This window comes from Grampus griseus, assembly GCF_964374135.1.
Source record: "Grampus griseus genome assembly, chromosome: 15".
NCBI lineage: Eukaryota > Metazoa > Chordata > Mammalia > Artiodactyla > Delphinidae > Grampus > Grampus griseus.
In genome coordinates, this window is record NC_139009.1 from 9,915,313 (window position 1) to 9,928,487 (window position 13,175).

General features: G+C 40.9%; 1 pseudogene across 1 annotated transcript in view; it reads left to right on the forward strand.

Moving 5' to 3' along the window:
* Positions 1–1,745: 1,745 nt before the first annotated feature.
* Positions 1,746–13,175, forward strand: part of LOC309833753 (alpha-endosulfine-like) — a 32,689-nt pseudogene continuing 21,259 nt past the window's right edge. The window contains exon 1 of the transcript in view: positions 1,746–2,096. The product of the transcript in view is annotated as an alpha-endosulfine-like (transcript). The remainder of the gene's footprint in view (positions 2,097–13,175) is intronic.

Below are 13,175 nucleotides of genomic sequence, written 5' to 3' on the forward strand. Positions count from 1 at the left end.
CTCTCTTGTTTCAGATCTTGGTAATTTGTGTGTTTCTTCCCTATCTTTTCTGACTAATCTGATTATAGGTTTATCAATTTTACTGGTCTCAAAAATTCATCTCTTGGCTTAATTTATCTTTCCCATATGTTGTCCTTTTTCCTATCTTAGTTTTTTCTGTTTTGATCTTTATTACTTCCTATCTTTTCATACTTTGTGTTTAGTTTGCTTTTTAAATTCAATTCCTTAAGGTAGAAATTGAGATCATTAATTGGAGATATCTCTTCTTTTTAAATATAGGTGTTTATTACTATAAACTGCCCCTCATTTCCCTTGATATATGACAAGAAATAAAGGTGAGGTTATAAAAACAATGAATAGTAAAGAATTAAAATTTATCATTATTATGGGAGAATGATCATAGCAATTAGTTCATCTTAGGAAAGTTTTAAGGTTACTTGCAGTATATCTGATTTTACGATGAAGTTTAAAATGTGTTCAAACGTGTTACACTTCTTTAAGATGGAGGAAGCCCCAGGAATAAATGTAGCAAGGTTAAATACCAATGAAGAGAGCACATCTCAGTAAAATTAGGTCTTTTTTAAAAATATAATTTCCATTAAAAGTCATTTTCATTTGTTTATGTTTCAATAAATGTATATATTTTATGTGTTTTAAAGCATCAATAAATATTAAAAGCAAGCTGATGTTTACAGTTAACTCATCTATACAAGTGTTAACTGTCCTGAAAATTCCTGAAGGGAATCTGAGTTAACATACTTGTCTTAAATATGTCATCCTCTTAAAACAGTTGATTAATAATTTAAGATATATGGTATTTTCACTCAAAGTTGCCCATGTAAAATTTGTTAGTTAAATTCAGTATTGTTAGGGAACACTTTTTTTTCCCCATAATTATGATAACCCATAAAGTAATTTAGGAGAGAGAGGCAGACTCATGGGGTGATGAATTAGGACATCATACATATGACACTCAAACTAATTGTCAACCTGCTACTAAAACATTAGACCAAATAATCACCAGTCTGACCATTGGGAAGAGTCTTCACTCTTCACTTGGACCATCATTTACATTCCTCCAGTGACAAGATGTTCACCATTCCCACCTTCGGTCAACTCTGAAGGTCACGTTTCCCCCTTTAGATTTTTAATCTCCATTTTTTCCTTTCATGAAGTGGGAATAATACTAATCTTGACTACTCCACTGACTTATTTTGAGGCTGAATTTAGGCAATAACTAAAAGTCCACTGGAATTTGTATGAAAGGACACAAATTTGAGGAAGGATTGACTGTTTGAAGTAAACTCAATACTACCATGCGCTTGTCTTACTGCTCAAATCCCTCAGTTATTTTATTTTTAACCTGTGTGTGTTAGGTTACAGAAATGTAGCTTGGATTAGTCTTTCTGACTAACTCCTGATTTGAGATCAAACAAGGAAGGAAATGTCACTCAGGAAAGCAATATGATTGCATGGACAGGAAAAATCGGGTAAACTTGCTCTCCTGTTTGTGTCACTGGCCTCGTTCGTTTCAGAGCTGTGATATAAGACACTTAAAGCACTTGATCAATTTATTTCTTGATCAGTTTTAAACGTTCTGAAGTGTAAACAAAGCACCTCTGAAGGGGCTGAGCAGCCCTAGTGACAGGAGCCGAAGAAGCAGCGCAGGTTGTCCCGTTTCCCCTCCCCCTTCCCTTCTCCGGTTGACTTCTTGGGTCCCCTCACTCCACAGTCCCGATCCCACCATGTCCCAGAAACAAGAGGAGGAGAACCCTGGGGAGGAGATCGGTAAAGGAGAAGCAGGACACACAGGAGAAAGAAGGTACGCTCCCTGAGAGAGCCAAGGAGGCAAAGTTAAAGGCCAAATATCTAAGCCTAGGACCAAAGCTTGGAGGCTCCAACTTCCTCACGAAGAGACTCCAGAGAGGGCAAAAGTACTTTGACTCGGGAGACTACGACATGCCCAAAGCCAAGATGAAGAATAGGCAGCTACCAAGTACAGGACCAGACAAGAACCTGGTGACGGGTGACCACATCCCCAACCCACAGGATCTGCCCAAGTGAAAGTCCTCGCTCATCACCAGCAAGCTTGCGAGGTAACTGGGGCCCCCTTCTGCTTCCCTTCCTCACCCACCGGACTTTTATATATCATAGGCAGGGATGCAATGGGCACCTAGTTATATCTTCTCAACTTGCTAGCCAGAAATGACTGTGATTCTCCTGGGGGCTGCTGAGAAGGTAATGTGGGCTGAAGAGAGGCTCTGAGTTCATTTCTTTGGATAAATGGAGATTTTCACACCCTCATGTGGCCCAGGTAGGGGCTCAGAAATGGGAGACTAGGATTGGATAATGCTGCAAACTCTCTTTTTCTTTTGTACAAGAAACTGGGGAGATGTGATTTCTCCTTTTGGAAGAGGATATCCCCAACTTGGTTAGCCTAGGCCTTGGGAATAATATGACAGGTTTAACATCCCAAGGCTAACCTGACATGGTTGGGAAAGGTAGATTGAATGGAATCTGTTTTCTGTGCTTTAAGTGTTTTGTCCCTTGGGGTGCTACTGCTTCATGTTTCCATTATGACTGGTTTAGAGAATCCTCAAAAAGAAAAACTGATTTCCTTGCCTAAAACTATAGTGCCCACTTAACCTCCTTTACTCAGTCAGTGTCTTTTACAGTTTGCCCCGGCTCTTAAATAACGTAAAGATTGGAGGATATAATTCACATAAAATGGGCACCTTCTCTCTCTCTTCCAGCATGTTGCTTTTTGAAAGTATCATGGGATAGTGGAAAGAACACTGGGTTGGGAGTCAAGATATCTGGGTTCTAGCTCCACTCAGTCTAGGCAGAACGGACGTGTAACCTTGGTCAAGTCATTTAACCTCTCCGGATTTCTATTTCCTCATCTGCAAAACAGTTGAATATAGATGAGATTGATTCTGATTCTAAAATCCTGAAAAAAACTGTGCTGTTCATTGTAAAGCCAAAAGTGAGGAAGGCCCATAGGTGAGCCTACAGAGGGGAACTATTTGAAGACTACATGGGGAGAGAAGTTGAGGTTTGGGGGTTATAAATTCAGGCGTGAGGGGGCTCATCAGGATCGTGGTCTTGAGGGTCAAGAAAAAAAATTCTAAGCTAGCAAAGCTCTTGCCTCTGCCCTCACCTGCTTTCCTACAATCTGGGCCCTTGCTGCTAAAAAGCTGCGCTGACAGCCAAGCTGTGGGCCTGGAGAAACATGCTCAGTCGTGCACATGTGGAGTCCCACATTTCAGATGTTGTCAGCTGCCAGGCGTATTGTTAGGGAGACAAGAAGAAAAGGGATGAACTGAGCGAGCCTCCAGGGCTTAGTGCTACAGCAGAGCTGGGGCAGCAGGTTCTCAGGAGATGACTCACCTTGGAGGAAGCTGGGGAAGGTGGTTAGGGAGAAAGGGAAGAAGCACTGAGAAATCTCTGCCTTCCTAGAGCTCAGTCACCCAGCTCCTGTGCTCTGAGAAGCAGAGTGCTGATCGTGAACCAGGTGGAGGAAAGGGGCTGCAGAAGGCCAGCATCGTCAATCTAGTTATCAGTAGCTTGGCCTGAATGTTACTGAATGCAGCCTGCTAGTGATCACAGAGACGGCAGGGTGGGAACTAGCTAGCCGTTCAAGAGAGGAAGATTCTATAATCCTCTCTCGCCCTCTCAGCTCACCAGTTCTGATACGCCACACATCTGGCGCAATGAGAACAACTGATGAACTTGCTGATGCTCATGGAGGGGGTTGGGGGTGCCTCCACTTCTTTCCTGACCAGCCATTCACTTTTCAGGCCATCATTCCAACTGGATAGGAAAACGTTGGTGAGGAGGGAATGGAAAGAGCGAGATCCCGTGATTCCCTGGCCCCCAAACTCCTTGGCTGTCGCCTGTAATTGTATATAATTTTTGTGTTTCTTGCTCCATTTCCTTATGCTGTCTTCCTTAGTCTAAAATCCATGTGGAAAGGGGAAAGTGTTGCGCATCCTTGTATAGTTTCCTCAACTGTCCCAGACATGTTGTACACAGATATGTTGTGTTTATTATATATGTAAATATATATATAATTTTGTATGTTTTCATCTCCAATCTTCTCGCATTTTGTACTCTTTTCTTTTCTGTCTGAGCTGTCTTCTCTATCGGTCAGTATGACTCCTCAAGACCGAGGCCACAGCGAGTCTGGTTTTTAGGAAGGAATAGAAGAAATAGGGAAATCAGAAAAATTTTTGGTCTCTTTCTCCACCTGGTCATCTTCAAGGCTAAGAAATCAAAGAAGCAAAAGCTACCCTCTCTATATGCCACCTGTTTCCACAGTGTGAAGTGTATAGTTTCCATGGCAAAGAAGGGTCATTTCAAAATCCAAATCCAAATTGCTCTGATTAAACCTAGATTATTAAGTCCACTCAGAAGAACATGTGTGCTGTCTGGCCCTGACCTCCGGGAAGTTACCACCTGATCACTGTGTGCCCCCAGTCCGTCTCTGCTGCTGCAAGTGGCTCTGACCATGCCTCTGAGACCAAGCCTGCTCTGAGTCAGGCAGTTTACACCCCTGAAAACCTCCAGTTATTTTGATCTTGTCTAAATAATTTTTTTTTCTGTTTTTGTCTTCATGGATATCTCCAAAAAGAGAACATTTTGTTTTGAAGATAGGAAAAGACTGAAATTTTCTCTCTCTCTTTTGTTTTAAACAACTCGCTGGATAAGATTGAGACATGTGCCAGGTAGCCCTGATTGTTAAGTGCGGAAGAGTGATGGGGTAGAGACTGGGGTGGAACTTAGGGCTCTTTCCCTTACTACTTGACAGTGTTTTCTTTTTCCTCTGTGTTGGTCCGTAGCGGCCAACTTGAATGCTGCTGCCCGGGGCTCTGCCAGATACTGAGACGTTGCCCCCCTGGGTCCTGTGCTGGCTCCTGGCCCTCCCTGCTTTTGCAGCCAGGGGTCCGGAGGTGGCTTGGGTGTGGGCTGGAGAGGCAGAAGCCCCTGCCCTTGTTGGGAGACGTCTCAGTGAAATCCTGGGGGTGGGGGTGGGGATGGGGGTGTGAGACGGTGGAGTGGAGATTTGGGGGAATATGAATTAGGGCTTGGAGTTGATAAAAACATTCTTGACTATCCTCCTGCTTAACCACGTGGCTTCTGTGGGGTGGGTGTGAGGAAGAGGACATAAAGTGGACTAAAGATGAGAGGCTCTGATTCAGCTCTGTAGAAGAATGCCTTGTTTGCTTGGATGTGGCCGGGGACCTGGTGTCAGATAAAGGGAACTGTCTGTCTAAATATGAAAGAGGCAGACAGCTCCTCTGCAGAGCAAGCTGAGAACTCAATGTTAATTGTTCATAAAAAAAAAAAAAAGAACCTCTAAGGGGACAGTCTATTAGGATGTTTGCCTAGTCACTTCCTGCTTCATGCCCACATCCTCCTATACCCTGTTGTTTCCTCGCAAGAGTAAGTCCCTGCTCAGGTATGGACAAAAATCCCCTTATTTTTCACCTGAAATTTGCCGTGGAGACACTTAGTTCATCTTGCGTAATCCCACTTTCCTTATTACTTCTTTCTAGCAGTCTTCTGTCTAGGACGGTAATCCCACAGCAGGGGCCATAGTCTCAAGATCTGGGTGTGTGTATGTTTTGGGGGTGGGGAGATGGGGCTTCGGGACAGGATTTAGAAGTTTAACGCCCAAGAATCTTGGCTGTAATTTTTACAAACTATTTATTTTTTACTGTTATGTAAAGAGGACATAATATAAAACTTACAGAATTGTTGAGCAATGTTATATAAGGCAATATAAGGCATGTCGCGCAGAATACATTGATCTGTCTTGGGAATAGGACTTCCATTTTGTAATTGAACGGTTCTTAATTGTTGAGTGTAGTAGTACAGAGCTTAAAACAGCCTCTCTCTTTTCTCTCCATCTATTGATTCTGGTGTTTTCTGGGGTGAAAGAAGGTATATCTAACTCCTCTTGGTTTTATGAATCTTCTGAAGCTTTGTGGAGAGCCATTTGTTAGTTTCCTTTGTTTCTGATTAGCCAAGGACAAAGGAAAAGGACGTAAAGGAAGGGCAGAGAGATCACGTCACCCTCTATTGGAAGTTGGCCCATGTTTCTCAGCTGACTTTCTTTTGATTGAGAGTCTTATAATTATATTTGGGGATGGACTCCAGGATACAGAGTGATGATTATTTGTCACTGATAATTTAGTAATTATCATTTTGCCTGAATGGAGAAGAACCCAAACATTTGCTGGGCACCTCAGGAGGAGGCAGTGAGTGGGGCAGCCATCCTTCTGAAGGCAACTTCTCCACGGCCATGTTATAACAGTAGCTCCTGTGTGGGTTCTCACGGACGCTTAAAAAAATCTCCAAAGCCTTTGAAAATGTACTTTCCCCCATTTTAGACCAGTTTAAGTTATTTATTTTTTAGTGATATCACAAAGGACAAACTCCACAGTTTTTATTTCTGAGCCAGATGGGTACATTGTATTTTTTTTTTCAATATGAGGCAGCAAAATTATTCTCCAAGCAGCAAGATTATTATGCTACTTGTTCATATTCATCATGTTGGGATTCCCTTTCTTGCTTTCAGTGTAATTAGTTTGGTCTGTATTTCTGGATGCTGAGGAAATGCACAATAAACATGGACCCTTGCAAGCATTTTAAAAATACCGATTTCTCTAAAATTCTTATATTCAAGGAAGCGTGTCTCATTCTCCCTTCCGTTTATTAAGAATAAGGACAGCATTTCCACTCACTGCAGTGTTAGCAGGAGATCTTCTAGCAGCAACTGCGTCTTACATTATTAATAGCCTCACAAAAAATGTGCTGTTGCCGTGGTGGGTACGTATCAATTTGTACCAGGGTAGGACGTTTTCTCAGACATGAATAAAAAACCAGTTCAGGATGCAGGATGTGTATAATGATATCAGGACTCACAGTATAACAGACTCATCAGCATCCTGGTGATGTGGAAGGAACACTGAGGTGGGAGTCTTGGGTTGGACAATCAAGTCTGCCATTCATATGTGGTGTGAGCTTGGACAACTGCTTGATATCTCTTAGCCTCAGTCTTGGCATTTGTAAACTAAGGAGATACTCTTCGTGCCCTGCTCAGATCCCCTCATATGCATTTTATCATTCTGGATACCAATCCCCTCACCTCCTGCATGCTTTGCTTCTACTGGCAGGGCCTGCAGTTTTCTATAGGGGACCACCTTTGACTCATGGTGCCTCTTGCTTCATCCTTACTCACAAAAGTGCCAGGAGTTTATCTGTTCCCCACTAGGCCTCCTCTAGCCTATCCAGTGACAGGCTGATCTAGTAGTATGAAAACCCAGCTGCCTTGCCGTCAGGGTGAATACATTCTGAAAGTGTAATATCTTCCAGGGCTTCCTATGCTATTGCTGGGACTATACCTGAAATCTCAACCTTGCTTGATGTCTCCCCTCCCTGCTCTTCTCTCACCTCCTTACTTGTTTCCCCAGGGAATAGTTTCTTAAAAATCACTTGCACCGGGCTTCCCTGGTGGCACAGTTGTTGAGAGTCCACCTGCCGATGCAGGGGACGCGGGTTTGTGCCCCGGTCCAGGAGGATTCCACATGCCGCGGAGCAGCTGGGCCCGTGAGCCATGGCCACTGAGCCTGCGCGTCCGGAGCCTGTGCTCCAAAACGGGAGAGGCCACAACAGTGAGAGGCCCACATACCACAAAATAAATAAATAAATAAATAAATAAATAAATAAATAAACAAACCACTTGTACCTAAACCCTCATCTCAGGATCTGCTTCTTTAGAACCCTGCCAACCTCATTGAACCAGCTGTTCAAACTTAAATAAATGTTTAATTAGCACAGTCTTATTGTTCTTTTAATATTTTGATAGTGCTTTAACAGTTGCCCAAGTTCTTATAATGAGACTATGGAGTTCATCAGTCTACATACCTGTGTTGGGGGGGTGAGTATAATTGGCCCCTTGAGGTCCAGATTCAAGTGAAAAAGTGTTACTCTTTCACTTCTTAATATTGACTTGTTTCATCATAGCAATAGCTTGTAGTGGAAAGGAATTACTATTGCATTTTACAGAAGAGAAAGTTGAAACTCAGAAAGCACACATTGCGTAAGTGAAATGCAGTATTTGTCCTTCTGTGATTGGCTTATTTCACTTAGCATAAGGTTCCCAAGGTTTATCTGTGTTGTTGCATATGGCAGGATTTCCTTCTTCTTTATGGCTGAATAATATTCCATTATGTCTATCTATCTTGATCATCTATCTATAGATATAGATATAGATATGCCACATTTTCTTGAGGTATCTAAAGTAGTCAGAATTACAGAAGCAGAAAATAGAAGGGTGGTGGCCACGGTCAAGGCAGAGAGAGAAATGGGAAATTGCCATCGTTTGATGGGTCTAAAATTTCAGCTATGCAAGAAGAATAAATTCTAGAGACCTACTGTACGACGTTGTGTTTTCAGCTAACAGTACTGTGCTGTACACTTTAAAAAATGTTACGAGAGCAGATCTCATATTATCTCCTGTTACCACAATTTAAAAAAAGAAAACAAGGAACACATCCCTTGTCTATATGTCTACAGAACTTGGTTCCACCATTGGAGCTCACGTGTCCCAGCTCTGAGCTCAAAGTCCTCTCCACTGCAAACTAGTCTGTAGGTAAATGATGTCCTTGAAACCTCCTGATTTCCTGGTCCACTCCCCATCTGCTTGGCATTGTTTCCACTAAAACCTCAATTTCATGTTTAATTTTGAGAAACTTTTCAAATGATGACTAAGATATTAGCTGTTAGGGACTCAGGGAGCATCGATACTTTAAGAGGGTGCTTTAGGTATCCAAAGATTTAATATTCAAAGGAATCAAAACTGGAATGATACTGGACAAGATTATTTTTTTCTCAAGTTCTAAAATCATACAGTATATGTAATGGAAAGAACATGGGAACCATATTTTTGCCTATCTTCACGTTAGAACTGAGATTCATTCATCTTTAGAAGGAAACCATTTGGCATTTTCTTTTACGACAAAACCGTTATGATTTTGTTTGTTCTTGTAATTTGGTTACTGAACATCAAATTTTCTGAAGAAAAACTGACACTTTGAAGAAGGCAGTTTGCAAAGTAAAGAAATTTTCATATGAGAAGAGTGGGAGAGAGTCAGTTAAGGTTCAAAGAAACCTTTATTTTAACTCTCACAGCAGGAGTAAAGCACTCAAGGGGTTTAGGTTCCAGGAAGGAAACATGTAGTCTTCTCAGACTGAAAAGAAGAAAAGTCAAACTCAGAGTCACTCAGAGGTTTCAAAGAGGTAATTAGCACCTTTCTTCTTTGTAACTGACAACTAAGTGACTTCCTAATCAGCCCAGATGTTAGGAAAAAGATAAAGGTTTTAAAGCTCTGGCTCGACTCTTAGAGTGTGAAGATTACCCTGGGGAAGCTGCTTTCTAAGGCAGATTTTGAGCCTAGTGTCTGTAAGCTCTGTTTTCTCTTGTTGGCCAGTAGAGCCCAGGAATCTCCATGTGTAACATGCAGGGAGACTGTTTCCATGTTCCTCACATCTAGAAACAGAGCAGGTGACGTATTATTTTAATACAGGCCAGTATTCCAGTAAGGACTCTTTACAGCAGAATCCTATTGTTACCAACGCTGTTGCCCCAGAATCGTACCTGCCCCTCCCTGGAATAGAAAATAATTACTCTTACCTAAGTTTCAGGAAGGAGCTGCAAAGAGAAAAAATGAATGAGAACCAACTAGGCCCAAGATGGCAGAAGATTTGACTTCCAGCGGACCTTGAGCCTCATTATACACTCATTGTAATACATTAGCTAAGTGACACACCCACCAGCCCCTTGACAGTTGCTATGACAACAACCAGAAAAGCCCATGCAAGGACTGAAAAGGAGAGATGCAACAATTCCAGGTCCAAACCACACCCGCGTTCTCAGTTACCTCATGAATATTCCTCCTACTCTTTCCAACTCCCTCCCTTTTACCTCGACCTTCCCTCTATAGAGTTGGTGGCTCTGCTAGAGTTGGGTTGAGAAGCTGATTTGTGAATTAGGTTCCTGCTTCTCCTTTGGCCATTGAATAAAACTTGTGCAGTTCCAGTTTCAGTATCGGTTTTGTTATTGGCTGCACAGATGTATAACTGAATCACTTTACTGTACAGCAGAAATTAACACAACATTGTAAATCAACTATATATCAATTAAAAAAAGAAAAAAAAAAGAACGTCCCTGGCTGAGACAGGGGGTCTCGCCTGGCTAGGACATTGCCACGGGTCCTGTCAACCAATTCAGTAACAATATGATGTTTGTATTGTTATTTTTCCCTCTTAATATCTTGTAATAACTTATAGGTTTGCCAAGGAAAACAGATGTGACAGGAAACTAAAGTGCCTGTGTTGAGAGGACTTTACTGTTTTCTGAGAAGCAGTTGAAATAAATGAAGATACATAGAGAAGAAAATAATTCTGAACAAATGCTAACAGCCATCAAATATGATATTTAAATGAACTCCTATTCAGTTTTTTTTTTCTTCTGTGTAGCTTCAAGAAAACAATTGAAGATCAATGAGTAGAGTAATGACTCTTCAGAGACATGGATTTCTAATAGAGTTGTCTCAGCTGAACTGCCTCAAATAAAGTGAGTTCCAGATTCCTGGGAGATTTGCAAACATTAAATAACCAACCAACCGGCAAGATGAAATGGTACAAGGCCCACGGGTAATTCGTGTTCCCTCACTGCCCATGTGTCCTTCCAGACAGCAAGACAGTGGACATCTCAACAGAAGAAGAGCGCCCACTCACATCCGCACATATACCTACTGCATAGAATTGCTTCTCTTTTTCTCTCTATAATTGCGTCTTTTGCTAAATTTATTGAGGGATCATAATTTCCAGAAATGCAACAAGGTCAGATGTAAAAAGTAGTTATATGGTGGTGCAATAAAAATTAACTAATAATGAAGTACAGCCACTTACACCCATCAAAATGGAAACATTTACAGCAACTACAATATTTATTTTTGTTGGGAGTGTAGTGAAAATACCACTCTAACAGCTGCTGGTGTAAATACATATTGTCACATCTTTTTTTATTAAGCTATCTTAAAGATGCTATTGAAACCTAACATGCATATACTCTTTGATCCAGCAATACTGTATTCCTTGAAAGGTATCTTATAGAAACAAAAAGACCAGTAAACAAAGATCTATGTACCAAGGACTTTCTTGCATTTTTATGCATGTAGAAATGTGTACGGAAAAATGCCCATTAATGAAGAATTGGTTATACAAATTGTGGTGTGTTAACACCAGGAAATAAAGCCATTAGAAAGAATGGGTTAGAATTATTTCTGTTGGGACTTCTCTGGTGACAGAGCGGTTAAGAATCCACCTGCCAATGCAGGGGACACGGGTTCGATCCCTGGCCTGGGAAGATCCCCCATGTTGCAGAGCAACTAAGCCCGTGCTCCACAACTACTGAGCCTGTGCTCTAGAGCCGGCGAGCCACAACCACTGAGCCTGTGCACCACAACTACTGAAGAGTCCGTGCTCTGCAACAAGAGAAGCCACTGCAATGAGAAGCCCTCATACTGCAATGAAGAGTAGCCCCCTCTCGCCGCAACTAGAGAAAGCCCGCATGCAGCAACGAAGACCCAATGCAGCCAAAAAATAAATAAAATTTAAATAAAAAAGAAAAAGAGCATTAATTATAAAAAAGGAATTATGTCTGTTTATTGGAAAGAATGTTTACTAGATATTGAGAAAAGCAAGATGAAGAAAAATGTGTATAACAGAAATTTAGGTTTATATATTTGTGTGTATATACATATAAGTATATAGTGTAATATACATATTATGTATATGTAATGTGTGTGTATATTATGCGCCTTGGTATATCTAGGTGTGGAGACAAGAATGGAAAATATAGATATTAACTTGTTTTACCTAAAAGGGCACTGGTGTAGAGGGAGAGGAAAGAGGAAGGAAGGAAGGCAAAAAAATGAAAGTGAAAGAGTGAAAAAATGCAAGACTGCATTAAGTAAATAGTATACATGATATGGTTCCACATTTGTATAGTATGTAAAATATACATGTGTAAAAAGTGTACAGCATCTTTCTCTGAGAGATGGGGAAATACTATACGCATATTTTATTAGCCATGTTTTAAAATCTAAATGATGAATAACATTTTGAGGAAAAAGTCAGCAAATAACAGAGCAGATTCAGCTCAATGGTATATTTGCTTGTTTAGTTTTCTACAATCTTTCTCATTCCAGCTCTGATTTAATGCAATTTGCAATGAAAAGTACAGCATAATCAGAAAAATAATTGAGGAAATTACAGGATGTGGAATTTAAATGCACTTTTTACAATTATTTTTTATAAGCAATAACAAAACCCTCAATTTGGGTATCTGACAAGGCGCTCGTGACTGAAGGGTTTATGCATCCAAGCAGAACATTATCAGTATTTTATTGAGTTGGGTCTCTTGATGAATTGACCTCATTTATCTCTACGACAGAGCAAAAAGATTTTTTTTCACTTGGACAAACATTCAGGCATTGTTGGGTATTGTCAAACTCAATAAGTCAATGGTAATTCCAGGGGAAAAGTTATTTATTTTAATTGCACTCTAGCATAGGACTTAACAGAAAAAGGTCTACAGGATAAGAGATTATTGCTTCAACCTTTCCATCTTGTTTTGTTTAATTTAACACTTCAGCGAACTTCCCGATAGTAACATACTGCCTTAGACATTTCTAACTCCTTTTAGGTCTTTCACAGTTTTCACTGAATACCACAAATTAAGGAGTTCAGTGTGGGTCAGGATATATTATTTCTGAAACCGTGGGTATGGATCTGATATTTCACTTATCACCAAATCTATCAAGTAATAATTGTTTCCCCAGAGCTGTTAAACACAAGGACAGTTTGTCAGTGGCTCTACCTATACTGGTATGTCTTCTAGCGTAAAAACTTCAGACAGAAATGAATGATCTCCTATGGCAGTGAGAGTGTATACCTTCACCTGTCAGTTCCACCCGCTTCCCAATTATTGCCCCAGGCCTGTAAGTTCTCCCTCAGAAAAGGACCTGGCTGGCTTTCACCCTAACCCCTTCTTGCAGAAGTTCTTAACTCAGCTGTAGAACTCCCCTCAATGTGAAACATGT